This window comes from Natator depressus, chromosome 2 (assembly GCF_965152275.1).
Source record: "Natator depressus isolate rNatDep1 chromosome 2, rNatDep2.hap1, whole genome shotgun sequence".
Lineage (NCBI taxonomy): Eukaryota > Metazoa > Chordata > Testudines > Cheloniidae > Natator > Natator depressus.
In genome coordinates this window covers 62,404,590-62,427,917 of record NC_134235.1, presented here as the reverse complement: position 1 = coordinate 62,427,917, position 23,328 = coordinate 62,404,590, and the positions used below count along the sequence as shown (strand labels likewise).

Here is a 23,328-nt window from a genome sequence, read left to right as displayed (position 1 = left end):
CTCCTAGATGTTACAGGGATGGAAACATAGAAATGCCTTAGATCTTTGTATTATTTTTGGCAAGAGTGTAAATAAGTGTCGTACTCAAATGCATTTATCAAAATAGTCAAGCACTGTGATTAATTTTTGACTAGATATAATAGAATATATTCCCATGGTACTTTACAGGTCATATTAAAAGTTGAGAGACAACAAAATTTGTGTCCGTTAGATTAAGATTACGCACAGTTTGGTGTTAATCATGGTGCCTGGACATTTTTATTCAGAGTTCCAAAATCTCCACACCCATTTTTGCTATAATTTTCTTGCCCAATTAATGTAAGCTAGTTTATGCATCACGTGATATTCCACATGCCCATCTTCAAATCATAGACTTTTCTAATGAAATAGACTCATCACTTAACTCCTTAAACTTATTTTTTATTTTAATAGCAAATACAAGTTTCTCTTGAGCAACTATTCCACTCTCCCCCCCCTCCTCCACGAACTGGTTTTATTTTTTTATGTCCATAAGGGATGAGATGAGGGGAAACAGAAGTGAAGAGTTGTGTTTGGAAAAGAACGGACTGGTGGATAGAAGGGGGGCACCTGGAAGGTATCTGATCTAGCAATACTTTCCATTTCATCCCTATGCAATTTACTTTTAGAATGTGGCCAAATTATAGTTACTCATTCCATAGAATAGACATTACAAGTTTGTTGAACTGCTGGGACAACATAGTAGATGAATCCCTGTTTTCTAGTTTCATCAACCTCTTCCAAACATGATGTGGTGCCCCTTTTTGATTGGTGGAACGTCATATGTCCTGAGAATAAACACAATGGTTACATAACATCCCATGAAGCTGTGTGACAAGATAATTTATTTAGCTACCATTTTTTACTTTCAAAAAATATTTTTAAAATACTTTGTAACATCCGTATATCATAGTAAAGACAGAGGTCATCCAGAAGTGAAATGGCTGCATATACATGGAAGCTGTAGAAGTACCCATGTGAAATTGACTGGTTTACAAAGAAATAATCCAAATATATGTTTGCTAGCACTAACCAGCCAGATTTTCCAAATGAAGAGTAACATACAGTTCTATCTCAGAGAATGAGAGGGAAAGTCCTCCACCCACTGCAGCTGTTTTCACTGTCTCCCTTGTTTTCTGAAGTGTCGGCTACTATACTAGGGCAGATGTGTAATCTGGGAAGTTTTCCAGAGCAATCATTAAAAAACATGAGGTTCTCAGCATTAGCCACTCTATGTACACTTTCTTTCCTCTCAAACTGCCACCAGCAACACTAAAGATGTGTACACTGGATGGTGGGGAAGTCAGACCAAAAACACAGCCAAACACTGGTGTGCAATACACTAGTGGTCTTCCTTAACAGCTATAAGCAATTTTATTCTAGTGAAATTCTTCTGCTGATACAGCAGCAGCTTGAGTTTGTGTGAACAGCCACACTCTGGGAGGCAGATAAAGGTCCGAACGTTGCCCTTTCGACCTCAAAACTGATGCAGAAGCAAGAATAGATTTTATGGCTGATGGTTGCAGTGGTGTACTCTGCTTGTCTGTAACTGTCTCACCAATTTCTCTTCCACTGATGCCCCAAGGGAAAAGCATGACTAAACTGAGAAGGAGAAGATGTTCATGATGACGTAGCCTCCAGCATTCACAACATCCTAGAAAAGATTCTTGTTAATACATATAGCATCTGTTCTGTGCCTGGAACAACTGGCATGCCATAGTTCCAACACACAGCCTTCCCTTTAAAGTAATTAGCTGATTCTGAAATATTAAGAAGAAAATGTTCTTTATTTAAAATCATGTCTTCAGTTACTTCAGATGAATAGAAGGAGCCAGTTCCTCAGCCCTCACTAAGAGCCCTTTGTGCCACTCCAGCTGCACAAAGTGCATTTAAAACTACCTTAATTAGGCAGTTGAGGATTTGCTCAGTGTAAGAGAACCCTGTATCCTGTAGTTACATCACCAGCTCCCCCACTTCAGTGAGAGTGCGAAGAGTAACAATGCTGGAGCACTTAGCACTGTGACTGAGTCTCTGCTGATGGAGTCGTCTTTTGGGGACCATTCTAGCTGAAGCAATTTAGAGCGGTCCTTAGTCTGCTCTAAATTAGCATGAAGCCAAGGATTAGCAGAGGGATAAGGCCATTTTTGTCTTCCCACTAAAAGGCTCAATGCAAGTAAGGCTCTAGCCAAAGGGGCTTACAGTAAACAAACTTAATATAATAACAGCTTAAATAACCAAATGTGCTGAAGGGAACACGGTGCCAGTTGTGGCATTTTGAGCTGTTTGTGAAGACGATTCTTCAAGCAGCAAAATGTTTTTTCTGATTTATTTGAAATGTTAAAAATCTCAACCAATTTTAAATGCAGATATTTAGGAAATGCTTTTGTAAAATTTGCTTCAAAATTTAAAGCAAGATAAAGTAGGCTCTGTTCAACAGACAAGATTCACTACTCTAAATGGGAGGTAAGAATTGTCCATAAGGTATTTCTTGCTCCACTCCATATTTTCTCAAGCAGCTCAGTGCAGTGAATGGTGCTGCAAAACACAATACTGTTTATTTCATTATGATCCTAATGAGCAACAATAAACCTCAGTCTCAGCAGGTTTTAAAACGTTTAATTATTACACTACAGTTATAAATGACAGTGATACTAATGCGGCCGAATACGCATTTAGAGTGTTGTTGCAGAAAGTCTAATTAGATAAGTACTGCCTTAGGTATTCAGAAAAACTGGCAGGGTCCATTGTTCGTTTTTAAAATGTGCTTCTCCCACTGCTAGCTTTTGATTGTCCGGAGTTTTTCCCCCTGAAATGACGTACAGTATTACCATCTTAGGGCCACATTTTCTGATAGTGTACATGGGCTCAGCTGCGTTGACTTGAAAGGAAACTGCCCATTTACACCATCAGGGAATATGACTCTTGATTGGGAGGAAACATTCTATAAAGCGGGCACTTTATTTTCTACCACCATTATGGCACTGGCAGCTGTCTTGCGTCTGAATACACTTTTTTAAAGAAAATATTGCTTGTCCAATGTTATAAGTCACCTTGACTGTTCCCTAACACCTGCTTGTTCATGGCATAGTGCAACTTAAGTGTCACAGCCAAAAAGTATGGGTGTGACATTCCGCTTATTTCACCAGCATGTATGAAACATGCCACTGACACACAATGCTGCAACCTTGTTTTGAAGGCTGAGGTGGAGGTGCACAGAGCCTTGTAAGTTTGTTTGTCTTTGTCTTCTACAGTGGGAAAAGGGAAGCCAGTAGAGGAACTCAAAGAAGGAAGTGATATACTTAGATTACTAGGGGTGAAAGTCTGGCTCCACTGAAAGCAATGGAAAAATTCCCATGTCTTCACTCTATAGGTGACTAAGATCATTTTAGCAGCTTCGTTATGGACTGGAATGGTCTACGAGGACTGACTTATGAAAAAAGAGTAAATTATTTAAATTTGTCTGAGCATCAACTCTGATGAGACATAGGTCTACAAATATTTAGTAGTCTACAAAGCCTGAAGGATATATTTTGGATGGTACATGTGGCTTTAAGCAGGAGTAATGGTTAGAAATTAAAAGAGGGAAAACTGAAGCTGAATACTGTACCACAAAATGTTCATGACAGCAAGACTGGGACCTACCTCGGTAGTGCAGTCTTGCATCTCTCATTGTCTTGCTTGCTGTCATCTCAAGATCAACATGGCCTGACTCAAGCTTATTTTTTTTATTTCCAGGCCAACTCTTGTGGCTCACTTCTCTGTTCTGGATAACAATACCTCCTTCCTTGTCATTAAGGCCTTTAGCCTGGGGAAAATGATCTAAGATTCAGCCCCATCCTTCTCCTCCTCCAACACCCAGGCTGTGACCGAATCCTGTTTCTTCTTCCTTTTCTTCGTCTAAAAAATCCTTGCCTTCTTATATGATACTGTAATGCTGACAGACGTCGGTCATTGGCAGGCGGGATTGAACCGGCGATTTCTGGAGCGTAGTGCATGAGTCTCTACCACTTGAGCTAAAAGCCAACTGGCTGTAGAGCAAACTCATTAATCTCTCCCTCTCTCTAAGTGGTCTCTGTGCCACTAGATGGGACAGAACAACATACCCAGAAGGTGTGTGGGTTACATACTTCACCTAGCTGAGGAAGCATGTCCAAAGCTTCAGAGACTTACCAGTTGAAATCCCGGACAAGTCCCCACTTGTAATGCCGACAGACCCCGGTAGTTGGCAAGCAGGATTGAACCGGGGATTTCTGGAACTTAGTGCATGAGCCTCTACCACATGAGCTAAAAGCGCTCGCTCTCTCCCTCTCTTGCGCTTCGGTGCCACTAGATAGGACATAACACCACACTCAGAAGGTGTGTGGGTTACACTACCACTGATTCATCAAATGCCATCTCCAAGTGTGCCAAGATATTTCCTTTACTTTACTCAGTTCCATTGTATTTCAAAGAAGGGGGCAGAGAAAGAGAAGAGGAGATCTGTAAGATCTTATCAAAGTGACTCTTGTCCTGCCTCTCCTCAGTCTCCACATTTGTGTCTCTTTATTAACCTCTCATTTTGTCATGTCAGGTTCAAGTTATACACTCTTTGGGTTTGGGACCGTGTTTTTACTTGTTTTTGTAAACATGCCTACCATATTTTGAAGTACTCAAAATAATTCATAATGATGATGGTAGTTTATTAAGACAAGCTGTTGAAGCCTCATTGCTGGGAATATTCAGAAACAGTGTTGTCAAAACACTTGTAAATGTGCAATAAGGACTAAGCAGGCACTGGCAGCAGAATAAACTATATGACCTTATAGGTATTTTCTGTTTCCACAAGAATGTATATAACAGCTGTACACAAAAATTGTCTTCAGTGGGCTTTGGATCAGACCCATAGCCTGGCGGGTAGAGTAGTCCAGAAGGGGTAAAAGGAGCTGTGGATGGGTCCTTAATTTTGCATGTTTGTTTCAGTGTTACAACGAGTGTGTGGTGATGGCAATGACCAAAAATGTGTTATGTAATTTATGGACAGCCCCAAACTAATTACAAAAGGGAAGGTAAAAGGTAGGAAGACATGAGCATTCAGCACAAAATCAAGATTCTGAGAACAAAATTAATCAAGAAACTAAAGGACACAAAGAGAAGAGATTCCTGAATTGCCTGTATATCAATGCTAAGAACTTGGGTGACAAACAAGAACTGGAATTGCTCATTTATGAGCATAAAATTCAATCTAGTTGGTATTACTGAAATCTGGTGTGTTACCCGGGGTTCTTTCAACCCAAAGCTCTTGGTAACTTTTACTTTGTGCGAGGTGGTGTCAGGAAATAAATTAGGGGAGACATGGCCATCCGACCAGCAGATGGCTGGCACAAACAGGACAACACAAGAGTGCTTTCACTTAAAGCTAAATTTTACTTAGTCTCAAGCATTTATACACATATCTGCAGCAGGTTAGTAAAACACCCCCAACCCTTGATAATTACCAAAGCGGAGTGTGGCTCTCGAGTGGCACAGCGGTGGGGGAACACAAGATGCATCCAGAGGGAGAGTCCAGTCCTGAAGAGTCCCCCTTACCTCAAACTCCCCCCCCCTTATTTATACATTAGTAATAGAATAACATGGCCCTTAAAGAAAACTTGTTAAGCAAGCAGTTCCAATGGGCAAGCAAGAGGCTCCTTCTGATTATTGATTAACCAGGTGTGAGTTTTTCCAGAGTTTGCAGCCTTGAGACCCTAACAGACATTCCTGGGGCACATCCTGCTCTTCTAAAATGCATGTATCAGCAACTTCAACACAATTCTTATCAGGAAGGATGCGGGGTCAAGCTGCCCTTTCTGTGTACCCAACCCCCTCGCCCCCCCTCCATCGCCTTGGTCAAGCTGAGTTTGCTACATGGCCACTTTACGGCCTGCTGACTTGGCTGCTTTTAGCAATAAGCCGTAGTGGTTTCAGACACTTTACTGATTTGCTGTTATCCCCCCTGCCCCCCATACAGGTGGAATGATTTGCACGATTGGAATATTAAAATCAATGTATATAACCTATTTAGCAAGGATTGAGTGGGTAAAATAAGGGCATGACACTCTGTCAAAAATGGCATTATCTGTTTACAAGTCACCGATACCACAGAAGAAAATGATCTTAAATGCTTATGGCCAAACCATCCTGATGAGTCGAAAGAATAGTAAATATGGCAGGCGACCAGCTTGGCTTAATGGTGAAATCCTAGCGGATCTTAAACATAAAAAAGAAGCTTACAAGAAGTGGAAGGTTGGACATATGACCAGGGAAGAGTATAAAAATATTGCTCGGGCATGTAGGAAAGATATCAGGAGGGCCAAATCGCACCTGGAGCTGCAGCTAGCAAGAGATGTCAAGAGTAACAAGAAGGGTTTCTTCAGGTATGTTGGCAACAAGAAGAAAGCCAAGGAAAGTGTGGGCCCCTTACTGAATGAGGGAGGCAACCTAGTGACAGAGGATGTGGAAAAAGCTAATGTACTCAATGCTTTTTTTGCCTCTGTTTTCACTAACAAGGTCAGCTCCCAGACTGCTGCGCTGGGCATCACAGAATGGGGAAGAGATGGCCAGCCCTCTGTGGAGATAGAGGTGGTTAGGGACTATTTAGAAAAGCTGGACGTGCACAAGTCCATGGGGCCGGACGAGTTACATCCGAGAGTGCTGAAGGAATTGGCGGCTGTGATTGCAGAGCCCTTGGCCATTATCTTTGAAAACTCGTGGCGAACGGGGGAAGTCCTGGATGACTGGAAAAAGGCTAATGTAGTGCCAATCTTTAAAAAAGGGAAGAAGGAGGATCCTGGGAACTACAGGCCAGTCAGCCTCACCTCAGTCCCTGGAAAAATCATGGAGCAGGTCCTCAAAGAATCAATCCTGAAGCACTTACATGAGAGGAAAGCGATCAGGAACAGTCAGCATGGATTCACCAAGGGAAGGTCATGCCTGACTAATCTAATCGCCTTTTATGATGAGATTACTGGTTCTGTGGATGAAGGGAAAGCAGTGGATGTATTGTTTCTTGACTTTAGCAAAGCTTTTGACACGGTCTCCCACAGTATTCTTGTCAGCAAGTTAAGGAAGTATGGGCTGGATGAATGCACTATAAGGTGGGTAGAAAGCTGGCTAGATTGTCGGGCTCAACGGGTAGTGATCAATGGCTCCATGTCTAGTTGGCAGCCGGTGTCAAGTGGAGTGCCCCAGGGGTCGGTCCTGGGGCCGGTTTTGTTCAATATCTTCATAAATGATCTGGAGGATGGTGTGGATTGCACTCTCAGCAAATTTGCAGATGATACTAAACTGGGAGGAGTGGTAGATACGCTGGAGGGGAGGGATAGGATACAGAAGGACCTAGACAAATTGGAGGATTGGGCCAAAAGAAATCTGATGAGGTTCAATAAGGATAAGTGCAGGGTCCTGCACTTAGGATGGAAGAATCCAATGCACCGCTACAGACTAGGGACCGAATGGCTAGGCAGCAGTTCTGCGGAAAAGGACCTAGGGGTGACAGTGGACGAGAAGCTGGATATGAGTCAACAGTGTGCCCTTGTTGCCAAGAAGGCCAATGGCATTTTGGGATGTATAAGTAGGGGCATAGCGAGCAGATCGAGTGACGTGATCGTTCCCCTCTATTCGACACTGGTGAGACCTCATCTGGAGTACTGTGTCCAGTTTTGGGCCCCACACTACAAGAAGGATGTGGATAAATTGGAGAGAGTCCAGCGAAGGGCAACAAAAATGATTAGGGGTCTAGAGCACATGACTTATGAAGAGAGGCTGAGGGAGCTGGGATTGTTTAGTCTGCAGAAGAGAAGAATGAGGGGGGATTTGATAGCTGCTTTCAACTACCTGAAAGGGGGTTCCAAAGAGGATGGCTCTAGACTGTTCTCAATGGTAGCAGATGACAGAACGAGGAGTAATGGTCTCAAGTTGCAATGGGGGAGGTTTAGATTGGATATTAGGAAAAACTTTTTCACTAAGAGGGTGGTGAAACACTGGAATGCGTTACCTAGGGAGGTGGTAGAATCTCCTTCCTTAGAGGTTTTTAAGGTCAGGCTTGACAAAGCCCTGGCTGGGATGATTTAACTGGGAATTGGTCCTGCTTCAAGCAGGGGGTTGGACTAGATGACCTTCTGGGGTCCCTTCCAACCCTGATATTCTATGATTCTATGATTCTATGTTGTTGTTGGAATCTCCCATTGTAAATGTAAATGGATAAAAGAGCCACAGCTGTGTCTGCACGTCAGGCAGATGTGGCTACATGTTTTTGCCACAGCCTGCTTTCTTTGATCACGCTTCTCTTTGGCTTTTTCTGTTCTGCTATTCTCGGCGGCTTTAGCCGCAGACCAAGAGGTCTCCTGCCATCCTGATCTGTTGGCAGCAGCAGCTTCCCATGTGTTTAGGTTAACTTGGCCAGGTTTTAGGTGAGCTTTGAGAGTATCCTTTTATTGCTTTTGTTGGCCTCCAAGCGTATATGCTCCCATTTTCAACTGTCCATGAAATAAGACGTTGGGAGTCACGTGTCATCTATATGTATGAGGTGACCAGCCCAGCGAAGTGGCGCCTGTGTGATTAGGGATTCAATACTAGTCATGCAGCACTAGTCCAGGACTTTCAATGCTTGGTATCCTGTCTGACCACTTGATGTTACAGATGAGATACAGAGAGTGCATGTGAAAATGCTCTAATTGCTTCAAGTGCTGCTATAGAGTGTCCATGTTTCACAGCTGTAGAAAAGAGTGACACAATTGCAGGATAGACCGTAAACTTGGTGTGAAGTCAAATGCCTCTCACTTTCCACAGGCGGTGTCAAAATTGACCATAGGCACAACAGGCTTAAGGAAAGTGCTGCATGATCTCTTTCTCGATCATGGCATTATTAAAGGGCTGCCACGATAATACAATTTTTCTACCGCATTAGGCAGTTTGTCATCAATTGCAATTTCAAATGCGGAATACATTTTTCATGGAGCAGGCTGGTACAGAACTTTGGTTAGCACATTTTCCTAACAGATAAAGCACAAAACAGACCACAAAATCACACTGAGGAACAGGATGATGCTTTCTTACGTACCTATCTATAATGTGTAGGAAAAAACTGCGGGTTCATGTGGGACTTCAATTTGAGTGACATATGTTGGAGGTCTCATGCAGCCAGTACTAAAATAGCCTTGGAATTTCTAAACATAATAGATGACAATTTCCTTCCTTAAAAGGTGTTGCAGCCAACACAGGGGAATTCTTCACTAGACCTTGTCCTAACAAATAAAGAGCAAATGATCACAGAACTAAAAATTAATGGTAGCTTATTTACAAGTGATCACGTCTTGATCACATTTATAATGTGCAAACAGAATAAAGTCCGGACTAGTGATAGATAGATAGATATCTATATCTACTTTAATACAGGGGTGGCCAACCTGAGCCTGAGAAGGAGCCATAATTTACCAATGTACATTGCCAAAGAGCCACAGTAATATGTCAGCAGCCCCCATCAGCTCTGCCTTCCCCCCCGCCCCGGTCCCAGCACCTCCCGCCCACCGGCAGCCCCTCCCCCCCTCACTCCCTGCACCTCCCAATCAGCTGTTTGGTGGCGTGCAGGATGCTGGAGGGGAGGGAGGAGCAAGGGCATGGCAGGCTCAGGGGAGGGCATGGGAAGGGGTGGAGTGGGGCAGGGCCCATGGCAGAGCCAGGGGTTGAGCAGTGAGCACCCCCCAGCACACTGGAAAGTTGGCACCTGTAGCTCCAGTCCCAGAGTCGGTGCCTATACAAGGAGCCGCATATTAACCTCTGAAGAGCTGCATGTGGCTCCGGAGCCACACGTTGGCCACCCCTGCTTTAACAGGTCCAATTTCACAAAGCTGAAAACAATTATGAGCTAAATCAGCTTGTAAGGAGAATTTAATCAGAAAAATATGAATGATAATTGGAAATCATTTAAGAACACCTTAGTAGATGCCCAAAAAGCTGCAATCCCACAATTAAGGACGAAGGCTAAGCTGGTTAAAAAATCCAACCTGGTTTAGCAGGGAAGTTAAGGCAGCTATAAAAAATTAAAAATAATACTATATAACAAATGAAAGAGAGGGGAAGTTGAGAATAATGAATATAAATCAGAGTTAGGAATTGTAGAAAATTGGTAAGACAAGCCAAAAGACAGTGTTAAAAGCAATAAGGAGATTTTTAAAAATATATAAGGAACAAAAAGAATCCTGGCAATGTTTTTGGCCCATTATTGGACGGAAATGGTAGAATTTTTGGTGGTAATGCAGAAAAAGCCAGAAGAGTTCAATAAATATCTGTTCTGTATTTGAGGGAAAAAATAGATGATATAATCTCATCATATAGTGGTGATGATACTCTTTCCATTCCACTAGTGTCTCTTGAGGATATTAAACAGTCAGGCATTTTCAAATCAGTAGGTCCAGATAACTTGCATCCAGGAGTTTTACAAGAGCCGGTTGAGAAGCTCGCTGGACCATTAATGTTGATTTTCAATAAGCCTTGGACCACTGGGGAAGTTCCAGAAGACTCGAACAAAGCTAATGTTGTGCCAATATTTAAAAAGGGTAAAGGGAATGACTCAGGTAATTATAGGCCTGTACTCCAGGAGCATCTAAGAAGAGTCACCACCCAAGAAATGTGTACACACCACAAAACAATTCAAAATGATATCATACAGTTACTGGCAACAAAAGTCAAACAGAAGATTATGGCAGATCTGAAATCAGCAAGACATTACTCTGTTGTTCTGGACTGCATAACTGACATCAGCCATACAGAACAAATGACTTTAATGGTGCGTTTTGTAACAACAACAACAGAACCTAGTGAAAATGTCCCTGCAATGGTGACTGTCAGAGAGCATTTTCTATAATTTATTGACATGGATGATACTACAGGAGCTGGTATGACAAATGTGCTTCTGAAAAAGCTGGAAGACACGGAAATTGCAGTAGCTGACATGAGAGGTCAGGGCTACGATAATGGTGCCAACATGAGAGAAAAGAACAGAAGAGTGCAGACACGGATCTGAGAGTTAAACCCTCGAGCTTTTTTTTTGTCCCATGCTGTTGTCATTCATTGGACTTGGTGGTCAGTAATACAGCATCAGCTTCTAGTGAGGCTGCTGAATTTTTTAATGTAATTCAAAGCATCTATGTATTTTTCTCTGCATCAACTCGTCGATGGCAAAGCCAAGTCATACCTACAGTCTTACTGGTCAGATGAGGGATTTCAAAACATTCTGAAGAGCGCCAAGAAGTTGGCAGAGGAACTTCACACTGAAGCTATTTTCCCACCCATTCAGGAATACAAGAGTCACTGAAGAAGAAGACATTTTGATTAGGAAGGAACGGGATAATCCCATAAGAGACCCCAAACAACAATTCAAAGTTGAATTCTTTAACCAGGTGTTAGATTGTGCAATCCAGTCGGCTGAAGAACATTCCATGCAGCTCAAGGAACACAGCAGTATATTTGGGATGTTGTATGATATTCCAAAACTCCTCACTATACCTGAAGAAGACCTACACCAGCAATGCAGGGCACTAGAGACAGTGTTGACACATGATAACATGCGTGATATTGATGCGAATAATTTAGGTGATGAACTGAAAGCCCTTTCAAGATACATTTCAGCAGGATCAACTCCAAAGGCTGTTCTGGAATATATGTGCACAAATAAGATGACCATCCTCTTTCCAAATGCTTTTGTTGCTCTGCGCATATTTCTAACACTTCCTGTAACAGTTGCCAGTGGAGAACACAGCTTCTCCAAGCTGAAGTTAATAAAAATACATCTACGCTCCACAATGACACAGGAGAGGCTGGTCGGCCTTGCAACCATCTCAATAGAGCATGAGCTGGCCCAGACTGTGGACCTTCAGGAAGCAGTTCAAATCTTTGCAACCCAGAAGGCACGGAAAGCACCACTTTGATTATTCAAACAGATAAAAAGGCCAGTGTTTACTATGCAGACAAGAAAAGTTACATTTGCTGTACAGGTGTTTGAAAGTTAAGTGTTACTTAAAATTTTTGAACAAGGCATTTTAAGTTGTTAGTTCTCCTTTATTGGGGTAGGTAGCAGAGCGGTACCATGAGAGGAGTAGAACAGGAAGAAGGTAGAGTTGAGACCTTTCATAGTTTTGGCCCAAGCGAGGGGGCACGGGAGCGTCATTTGAGCTCCCCGCCTCAGGTGCCAAAATGTTTTGGGCCGGCCCTGCTTGTAGGCATATCCTTGAAGGCTATTTGACCCAGAACTGCCAAAGTTGGGTGAAGGGACCTAAGGCCTGGTCTACACACTGGTTTTGTTCTGATAGAACTATTTCAATTAGGGGTTTGATTTTTTTTTTAATGGAAATAGTTAAAGCAGTATTGTCCTTAATGTGGGCACAGTTATACGTGTACTGGAATAAGCTATACTGCTATAAGCACCCTGGGGTTCATACTGCTTTAATGATATCGGTGTAGTTACAGTTACAAGGCCTTAGTGAACATGGCAATCTGTCCCATACTGATTTTCTTTAATTCACCAGAACCTCACACATGCAAATTATTCTCATTATGTTGATCATTACACTATAGTGTACAATGTTAAAGTGCACCAGGGAACCTTTAGTCTGCAAGAGCAGGGTCTACTTGGACCAATTAATGCTAAGCATTTTAATACACTGGAAATCACATCCCAGTAGTCCACAATGCACCACCATGTAGACAAGTCCTAAGTCTGCTTTATTGTTTTGAACTGTCTTACTCTTTATATAGTAATATGAGCCATAAGAAGTCATGCTGTAAATGTGACTCAGGTGTGATTTTTTTTTTCCAAGAGGGGTGATTATTTTTCTAAAATGAGAGATTTTATTGGAGGCTATTTTTTTTCTTCTCTTACTTTCTTTCCAGGCCTTTTCTGATATTCATAATGTTGAATTAAAGCCTTTGTGGGAGATGTGTGTATGAGGACTGATTACTATTTTTGATATGCTGACTTTTTTTGCAGATTTTAAATTCCAGAACTTCAGACGATGTAAAGCTGAAGTCAGTTGAGTCACACTGGTTTGCACTAGCTAATGGTCTGAGTCTTCATCATCATTTTCTGTTGATCATGACAAAAAATAAAACCCTGACTTTGTAGTGCTAATGAATGCATAAGGGCCTGATTTTCCCCTCTCTGACCCCTGTAACTGCATTGACTCCAGTGGAATTACTCCTGGATTTATACTGTATCAGTGAGAGGAGAATCAGGCCCATAACCACTGATGACATTAAAATAAGGTGGTTTTACTATGATCCCTTAAGGGTACACATGCATTTCTGCAAAGTACCATGGCCATCTCTAGATGTAGCTGCTAAAGTATCCAGTGACACAGACTGTGCTGATGACTTCATTTATAGAACCAGGTCAACTTTGTGGTGATTTCCTTATTCTTTCACCATGGTATCATTGATTCAGACCCACAGCTCAGGCTTATCAAAATTTCTGACACACACACACACACACACGTGCGCACGCATATTCCACAAAACATACAAAAAAGTGAATGAAGCCATGCACCTAATGAAGCCATGCACTAACACAAGAATAAAAGCAGAGAGTTATACTGCCATTAATCATAATGTCAGAATTAATTATTGCCTCCATTTGCACCAATATTTCATGCCTTTCATTGCATAGTAGCATCAGAATGTGTTTCAATTTGGTGATATATTCCAGGAGAGCTCATTATGGGCTGGAAGGGGGGTATTGTTCCATGACAGCACTATTCAGTTTAATTGCCTCCTCTCTGCAAGCAATACATGTAGTCATTACTTAAAATTATTTAAAATATATCAGGGAAAAATCCATGTGAACAACATAACCTAATTATAACATCTAGACAGCATTTCCTATTTCTGTCTCCTCTCACTAGGTGTTCTTTGAAGCTGAATACAATTGTAGCCCTCCATCATTTTCTACATTTGCATTTTTAAAATAAACAAATCATTCATTCCAATAGCCACTATGTTTCAATCTTTGCTGGGAATGTGATGTTTATAACTCGACTGAGGCTGTGTTCCAAGCCCTCACTGAAAAGCAAGTACCAGTGCCACCTCAGGAGGAGCCTTTGGAAGGAATTTTGATTTACATTTCCTTCCCTGGTTCCTCCTTGCTCCAGGGAGGAAGAAAGTTTCTGCAGCCCTTCACAGGGTGTTATACGATATTACCCCCTGTGGCAGCCTTTTCCTCTCCATGCCCTCTTTATCTCTATCCTGCCCACTTGCTTGCCTTGTGGATCCTCCTCTCTTCCCTTGTACCCAGACTTACAATCTGGACAAGTCCTATGTGGCAGTGCAGAGAGATGAAGGGGCTCTTTCACTTCTGTTTATTTTTATTTGCTTCCCTTCACACTTCCCAGGGAAGGACACCATAAGGCCTTTCATGGTTTGGGAGTTCTGAAACCATGATAAACAACTTGCCAGTCAGACTCAGGTGCTTCTTGGTTTGACTGTTGTTTGTACTAGTCTGTTAAATTGTAGTATGCCGATTCTCTTGGTCTTGATCATAACCCAATGGAAATACACCAATTGGCACATTCCAGGTATACTGAGGTCAAACAAATTCAAAATTTAAAATGCCAGCTTCACATTCTGGGCTGACTTTTGACCAATACATGAAACCAGCAGAGTCTGCTACTGTCTCTTCCTCTTCCATTGGAATCTTCATCAAGGTGGTAACACTGGGCGAAATTTAACCCTGTGCAGAGAGCCAGAGCATGCCCTATATGTACCACTGAAATCCTACCAAAATCCTTAAAATAAGTCTTAAATGGAAATTAAATGAGGCATAGTTCTTGTGAATTCCCTGCCCCCCACCTACACCCCCGCTTCCTTCTTCCACAAATACAGGCATGAATGTTACCCATTGTGAATAAAGTCCCTGTGAATACTGGACCAGATGCTCAATTTGAGTATCAATGGAAATCAATGGAGCTATGACAGTTTACCCCAGTTGAGGAGCTGGCCTACTGTGTCACAGTGGGAAGAGGAAAGCTGGGCACGATGGCCCAGGGGTCAGAACAGTTTAGAGTTAAGGTTCCTTTTCCACACATCTCCTAGGTTTGGCAGCTTCTGTCTCCTCACTCAGACACACAACCTCTCCTCTAAGGGAGCATTCATTGGCAAGTGCAGGAGGAGAAGCTCATGATGTTTCTTAGATCTGTCCTCCTTCCATGGATTTTATTTAGTAGGGCACAATGTGGCTCAAGTGTGGCTGTGGTATTACAAGGTCCCACCCATGCCTCTGTGAATCATGTCAGGGCTGATCTTTACTTTGCTGCAAAGGATTTCAGTGGGATTAATGGAGAGATGAGAGATTGATTGTAAAGAGTTGGGAATCTACTGAACACCAGGTAGCTTTTATTGATATGATTTTTTAAAGGACTATAACAAACACCAATTTTCTGTAGGTTAGAGGGTTCAGTAAATTCATATGGTGTTCCATTTTTTGAAGGTTGCTGTCTTGGACATTTAATTTTGTGTTTGGAATGTGGATTTATGTGGGTTTATGATCCTGCAAACCAGATAAAGAAGTTGCCAAAGTTCTATTTTTTCCCTTAAGAAACATACTAGTGGTTGTGTGATGGTTAAAAATTATGAGATTGTATTGGATTTTCCATTAGAAATCCATTATTTTTAGGGGTTTACAACATGACTATATATTTTTGTTTGGAGATGAACCCTGAGACAACCTCAATGAATCTTTTATTACTACTATTTTTTGTAGTGCTTTTTAAACTTGAGTATATTTTCAGTTGAAAATCTCCTCCTTTCCCTGTGCATTTAAAAAAATATGACTTTTCTAAGTTACAATGGTGAAAAAATAAAGCAGAATATTAATATTGAGATCTTTTTGCCATTAATATACTTTAAAAATTAATTCATTTTAAATGAAAATTTTCAGGTCATGAGTCTTTAATGTGGACTATTCATTTTTCCTGTCTGAAAGAGAAAAATTCAAGAGAAGGGTTTTCTTTTTCTTTAAAAATTCATGTGCTGCATGGGGATGGCATATTCTGATCACTCCCATGGTTTAGAATGTTTTCTAACTTGTAGATTTAAGTGCTGTAGCCACATGATATTCTGCATGCTATGTGAAAGGTACACCAGGCTTTTACTTACACACTCACACACACACACACACACACACACAGTCTCTCTCTCTCTCTCTCTCTCTCTCTAATTACTCTTGCAACAAATAGGACATTCAATTATTCATATCTATCTGACTGTCCTATTTGTTGTTTGAGTAATCATATTTTAAAGGAGTAGCAAACCTATTGTGTGCCAAAATAAGAGAGCAACATTCAGTGGACAATCCCGAAGGTGTAGTTATCTTTTTAAGTATGTAGATTAATATATCTATATAAGTATCCATATATATATATATATCCTATTATATTTTCAGTATGCCTACCGCTGTGGTATCTCAGTTCAAAACACTGTGATTCAGATTCACGTTGAGTCTGTTTTTCTGTCTAGTGTTCAGTTTTAGTAGGACTTAATCTAAAATTCACTGAAGTCAATAGGAGTTTTCCCACTGACTTCAGTGGACTTTGGCTACCACTCATATGGTACAATTTAGCTCTAAAACCTATTCAGTGAATTTGCAGATTTTAAGGTATGGAAGATTTAGGCCTGCAATGTTGCACATGTAAAAACAGTGTTGTTTCCAGAAGTGCAACTGAAGTACATGCTGGGCGCAGCTGCACCTCTGAGATGTTTCACACCTACAGTAGAACCTCAGAGTTACAAACACCTTGGGAATGGAGGTTGTTCATAATTCTGAAATGTTCGTAACTCTGAACATAACATTATGGTGGTTCTTTCAAAAGTTTGCAACTGAACATTGACTTACTACAGATTTGAAATTTTGCTATTCTAGTTCAAAAAAGAACTAGATAAGTTCATGGAGGATAGGTCCATCAATGGCTATTAGCCAGGATGGACAGGGATGGTGTCCCTAGCATCCTTTTGCCAGAAGCTGGGAATGGGCGATGGGATGGATCACTTGATGCTTACCTGTTCTGTTCATTTCCTCTGGGGCACCTGGCATTGGGCACTGTCAGAAGACAGGATACTCTGCTAGATGGACTTTTGGTCTGACCCAGTATGGCCATTCTTATGTTCTATACAGAAGAAAAATGCTGCTTTCCTTTTATGTTTTAGTAGTTAACGTTTAACACAGTAGTGTACTGTATTTGCTGCTTTTTTTGTGTGTATTGCTGCCTGATTGCATACTTCCAGTTCCAAATGAGGTGTGTGGTTGACAAATCAGTTAGTAACTTGAGCGTTCATAACTCTGAGGTAATTCCTTAATGCATAGATCTTTTAGGAGACCATCTAAGGTACCACACTGCAGAAGGGCCAAACAAATTCTCAGGCAGGTTTGTCATACTTCCCCTTCTTTCCCCATGGCTGTTGTCTCCAAAGGAACACTGCTTTGACCATAGCTGTGCATCCTGTGGCTAATTGGCAAGCAGTAGCCACTGACCCATAGACTGTCTGCCAGCCAACTCTTAGCAGTTCACTCGGGAACTCAATTGTCATTTTCTGTCTGCTGCTGAGATGTGCCAGACACTGCAGAAACAACAGTCCTGAATCTTACCAGAGCCAGCATCAGAGATGTTCTGGACAATAAGAGCTCGGGAGAGAAGGAAAAGTCTGAGGAGATCTGGAATAGGGGCACTGGAATAAAAAGGGTCTTAGGCCAGGTCTGTGCTAGAGACCTATCTTAATATAATTATGTTGCTCAGGGTGTGAAAAATCCACACCTCAAGCGACGTAGTTATATCAACCTAACCCTTGTGTAGACAGTGTCATGTTGATGGGAGGGCCACTCCCATTGACATAGCTACCGCCGCTTGGGGAGGTGGATTAACTATGCTGATGGGAGATGCTCTCCTGTTGGCAGAGTAGCGTCTTCACTAAAACACTACAGTGGTGCAGCTGTAGTGAAGACAAGCCCTTAGAAGGAGGAAAAGTTAAATAGGGTGATCAAAAGAAAAAGGAGAGCCTGGCTAGATGAGCAGAAGATATGGGGAAAGTTGGTACAGACAGCCCAATACTCTATCTCTGTGAGGCTAGCCCTATAGAATCCAGTATTTCCTACTCTTTGCCACCTCTCTCTGCTACCAATGGCCTACACATGCCCAGAAATACTTCAGTACTGCTGCCTCCCAGTGCTGGAGCAGTTCCAGCCAAGGCAGCAGTCAGTACTGCACCCTGGAATACAATCAGCTTACACTACACAGGCATGATATTATTGATGGGGCTTAGGTCCATGAATCCCTAATTACCAGCTGTGTGAGGTGAGAACAAACAAACAAAAAGGTAGAAAGGAGAGAACAAGTAGGGTAAAAAAGAAGTGGGAAACAGGAGAGAGAATGGAATAAAGGAATGAAAAAGAAAACAGAGAAATAAAAAAAACCATGGTGCAGCTAGTAAATGTTTTTTTTAATTAATTGAGTCTGTTCTAGGGGTAGTGGGGAGCCTTGACAAAAAGCATTCTTTGCATAGGATGCCCCATCCTTAGGGGCATCCCTTGACCCCTATTGTTTATTTAATGTATGTTGAAATTCTAGCCTTAAATTTAAATGCCAACATTAGAATGTAATTTGTTTTATTTTGGTGTTTGAGCTGAGTGTTCAGTCTACTCTGATGTATTTCATACTGCAAACCTTTATAAACAGAACAAAATAGTATTAGTTCAGTGAACTAATAAGAATCCATCTCTACTCTCTGCTCCCCCCAGAAAATGGTAGGGATATTCACCAACAACAGCAAAATTGACAGATTTTGAAAACAATAACAGACAACAATAGTAATCCCAGTTTAGGGCAAGATCCAACACCCACTATAGTCAATTGGAATATTGCCATAGACTTCATTGGGCTCTTAGCAGGTACATGACATTTTGCTCTAACACCTGGACACCTTCTTTGCTATATGTCATTGTGCTAATGTGTTGTGTACAGGACACACTGAAAATAAATTCTTTCTTACCTTCAAGGATACATTATATTGCCCTCTTCCTCATCCTTCTCCTCTTATACCCTTCTCAAGTTGTCATTGCTTCCTATTTCTTCTCATCACTTTAATGTAGGCCTCAATGAACAAACTCTTATTCACATGCTTTACTTCAATAGGGCTATACACAATGTGTAAGTAAGTATATGGATAACATTTTGCACGTTTAGGGTGTTTAGGCTGTAAATTCTCCTGCTCAAGGAGACGGTCTGTATTTCTGTATTTTAAAGCCTCCAGCATGTTTTCTGTTACGTGAATATGAAATAATAATAATAATTAATAATCTGTAATGTATAGCCTGATTAATATCCTCTAAGGGACAATGGGAGTTAAAGGTACTCAGCACCCTGCAGGATCAGACCCTACATTGTGAATTTCTTTCTTCTCAGACACTATCTTAATGTTCTTTTTATATCTATTATGTTTCAGCGGGAGGTTTATATAGTGGGTTTTGTTTTCTGTTTTTAATAAATAGGAACAAAAGTCATTTTAATCCCACCTGTCCTTTTTTTTAAAATTGTGCCATGCCTGCGCTTATAAAAACTAGATGATGCTGAACTACTGTTCTTCCCTTTTTTCTAGGTACTGTCAGTATTATTTCAAATTGGCAGCAAAATGATACCATAATTTAAAACATTCGTATGTTTTTATTCCTCTGAAGTATTCCAGGTCCATTTCTATTTATTAGAGTGGGATAGATTACTACTTGGATGATGATGGATTAACGACAGGTATACAAAGTTAGAAACTGCATGGATCATTAGGCTTCAGAGGTCTATTCGTCTGTTAAAGTGACCAGCAGTATATAACTCATATTAGCAGGAACATTAAAAAAATGATCTAGACTTTAATGTTTCTTAATAGGCCATTATATCTTTTTATATTGAAATTTATTAATAAAGACATTCCTTGGTAATGTGCAGAACACAATTGGTTAGAGCTTTTAAAACAGGGTTTAGGTCAGCTTAACTATGGCACTCAAGAGTCTGAATTTTTTTGCACCTTTGAGTGACTTAGCTAGGTTGGCCTAAATTTTAAGTGTAGAGCAGGTCTAAGTGTGCAGAAAGAAGAGACCTCAGACTGCCCTTCCTGCTTGGTGGCTTTCTAAAGACACTATACTTTTTAAGTCCTTAAATCTGAAAGAAGCTTGCCTATTTTGCAAAACAGGAAACAGATTCCTGAGCAGGTGGCAAATTAAACAAAGCAAAGCAGCTGTTTTTCCATTTAGGCAGCAAATTTGCCTGTTTTTCAAATAGACTCACACATTTCATATGCTCACTTTTAAAAAAATCAGACCTACTATGTTGCCCAATAAACAAAATAAGCAGAATACAGTACTTACCTTATCTCTCCACTTTCCTGGGCTTTTCATCAGTTTGGCTGCATAGCTTAAGTTTTTAACCAACATTAAATTTTAAAATAGCCAGTTTTATTGCCTACTGCAGTAAACAACCAGTACTTTCTACCAGTTCTGTGACTGGGTGAAAACACCTGTTCAGTTTATGAACCTAGGAATAATTGGGCTGACTGGTGAAAAGCTATTTAGTATTTTACTTTAAAAGTGTCTGCTCTTTTCAGAGAGATTCATCAATATCCCCCATTTAAAATACAGGGCATACCTGCTAAGCATATCAAATCTTTCAAAACAAAAGACATTTTCTAAATATATATGTCTTTATTCCTGTCTATATAGCTATGTATGAACTATAGATTAATAGACAGAAGCTCTATAAAGAAGGTACATTCAGACCACCAGTTATGCTTCCTGGGGAGTCCTGACCCCACTTCCATAGTTGTGGAGTTGACTTGTGTCATGATTACAAATCTAGCTATACAACTGTCCCCTCATTGGGTCTCACTGAGTGCACCCACTCAGATGTCAGGCCTGGTGCCTTCACCTCTCCTGGGGTGGAATCTCACAATTCTTCTGTGTTAGACTGGGTCCTGGGCTACAGCACCATGTAGATCAACTGTGCTTACCCAGCCGGTCCAACTGGACTCAGTAACTGTGGTTCTTCCCTGGGGGAGTCTGTGGCCAACAGTAAATACAGTGACACCAAACTGCCTTCTTAAAACAAAGTATTGTTTAAACTCATCAGTGGGAACAAAGCAAAGCATAGGAGAGGAAGTTTTTAAAACAACCATCCCCCTCAAAAGCCTAGATCTCCAAGCAGGTGTCTGTGTTAGTCTGTTCCCCAGGGAACAGCTCATTGACAATTGTATTCCTTCCCTCCAGAATCCCTCATTCTAATGATTTAAGTGCTCTTAATCTGGATGCTCCCAACACTGGCAAAACAAGTCCTGTAACTTGGCTGGCAACTAGAAGTAACATCTTCACAGCTTAATGTGAAGCTCCCTCATGTGTTTACTGGGAGGCTGCTCATTTGGAGCCATTATGTTTCCCTCTTACTTGTTTGCTAACATCCTTGCTACTAAACTAAACCATTATATGTACAATAACTATTCCAATACCCCAATATACCATTCTGTAGCTATCCCAATAACCAGGTCACATATAGAATTCATAAATTATTGCAGATCAGCCCCACATCCTTCACAACTAGACATAGTGGATATGATAGATTTCCTCTGCATTTAAGTAGGGGACCAGTTGCTGGCAATATGCATGCCACAGAGCCCCTCTGAATGACAGTGTTTCCCCTTTTTGACCCAAGCAGCTAGCAAAAATTTGGGATCTTGCAGGTTGTTCCATTTGGGAGTTGAAAGTGATGACTGAAAAGAAAATGCTAGACTCCATCTTGTTTGTTTACAAGGAATGTACAAAGTCTAGCTTCTCTGAATGCAGAAGGAATGAAAACCAGGGGAAAGCTTCTTTGCTTACAACCCAAGTCTCTTTAGCCAGCACCCCCAACCTAGATGCTTTCTCTGGGCTTCTCCGAGGGTCACACCATGCTTACAGGCTGCTGCTTGACTTCCTTGGCGTCTCAGAGGCTCCTTCAGTTTCTTGTTTCCCTCCAACACACACACACACATCACTAGACTTTTTTCTACACCCACAGACACATCCGCCCACCTGGTCACAAAAAAACACCTAGTAAAACCCTCTGCCTGCACACTTCAATAAACTACTTATCAACAAACATTCCTAACAACCTTAGTCATAATACACTTCTTATCAAAAGGTACCCAAATTCTGAGTTCTCTTTCACTGTCAGTTTGACTCTTTTCTTCCCTCCTCCCATTCTAATTAGCAAAAACTGCAAGTGTGCAGCTAGCATATGACCTGGCCTGCAGAAGCCCTGCGTATTCAAATTAACCCTTAACGCTGTGGTGTTCTATTTGATTAATTCATGGTGGCTGAATGCGCACACTATGGTTGCAGTTAGCTTGATCAACATCTGGGGTACACATACCCCTCAAATCTGGGGCAACACTGTACCCATTTAAAGAATGCTTCTGCAGTCAGGACAGAGCCTCCATTACAATCTTGTGGGCCCTCACTCCATGGTTGTATGATTTATTGCTTGCTGTGTTGCTATGAGGATGTCTGCAAGACCACTCTCTTCATACGTTTTTCCCAATTACAGCTAGAAATGTCTGTGCTCTGCGGAAACCACCCATTCTCAAGACTGTTTTCTGAAATTCCTCTGGGTAGGTCCACTGGATCTCTTTGGAATTACAATATACAGCCTCATTAAATGTCAACACATAATCTTGCCCAAGTATCCAAGATATCTTGCTGACATTCTTCTCTACAGTGAAAACCCTAATCCATTCAGTAGGTGATGCTGGCAGCACTGGGCAGTATCCAACAGATGTTACTGTTGGTATGGTGATGACATCGTCACATTAAAAAGCTGTCCATTCTGGTACTTGCTGAGAATTCCCCTTTTTCAAACTCAACATCAAATAGCTTGTTTGGGCAGTATCTTAGAATTATCCATTGCAGATCAAGGTTGATGGCTTGTCAGCAGGCCTCCACATCAATATACTGATTACTTTCTACTTTTCCCACAAGATTAGATGTAAGGTGTCTACCATGAGACTTGTACTTCAGTATGTTGTGGCCGAGTGGTTAAGGTGATGGACTAGAAATCCATTGGGGTCTCCCTGTGCAGGTTTGAATCCTGCCAACTACGAGCTAGCAATAATTTTGGGGGGAGGGATAGCTCAGTGGTTTGAGCATTGGCCTGCTAAACCCAGGGTTGTGAGTTCAAGCCTTGAGGGGGCCATTTAGGGATCTGGGGCAAAAATTGGGGATTGGTCCTGCTTTTGAGCAAGGGG

General features: G+C 41.4%; 1 protein-coding gene and 1 non-coding gene across 6 annotated transcripts in view; both read left to right on the top strand.

Moving 5' to 3' along the window:
• Positions 1 to 23,328, top strand: part of NKAIN3 (sodium/potassium transporting ATPase interacting 3) — a 521,250-nt gene that overhangs the window by 338,252 nt on the left and 159,670 nt on the right. The gene's annotated exons all lie outside the window — the stretch shown is intronic.
• TRNAS-AGA (transfer RNA serine (anticodon AGA)) lies at positions 23,101 to 23,183 on the top strand. The gene has a single exon. It is a non-coding gene; the product is annotated as a tRNA-Ser (tRNA).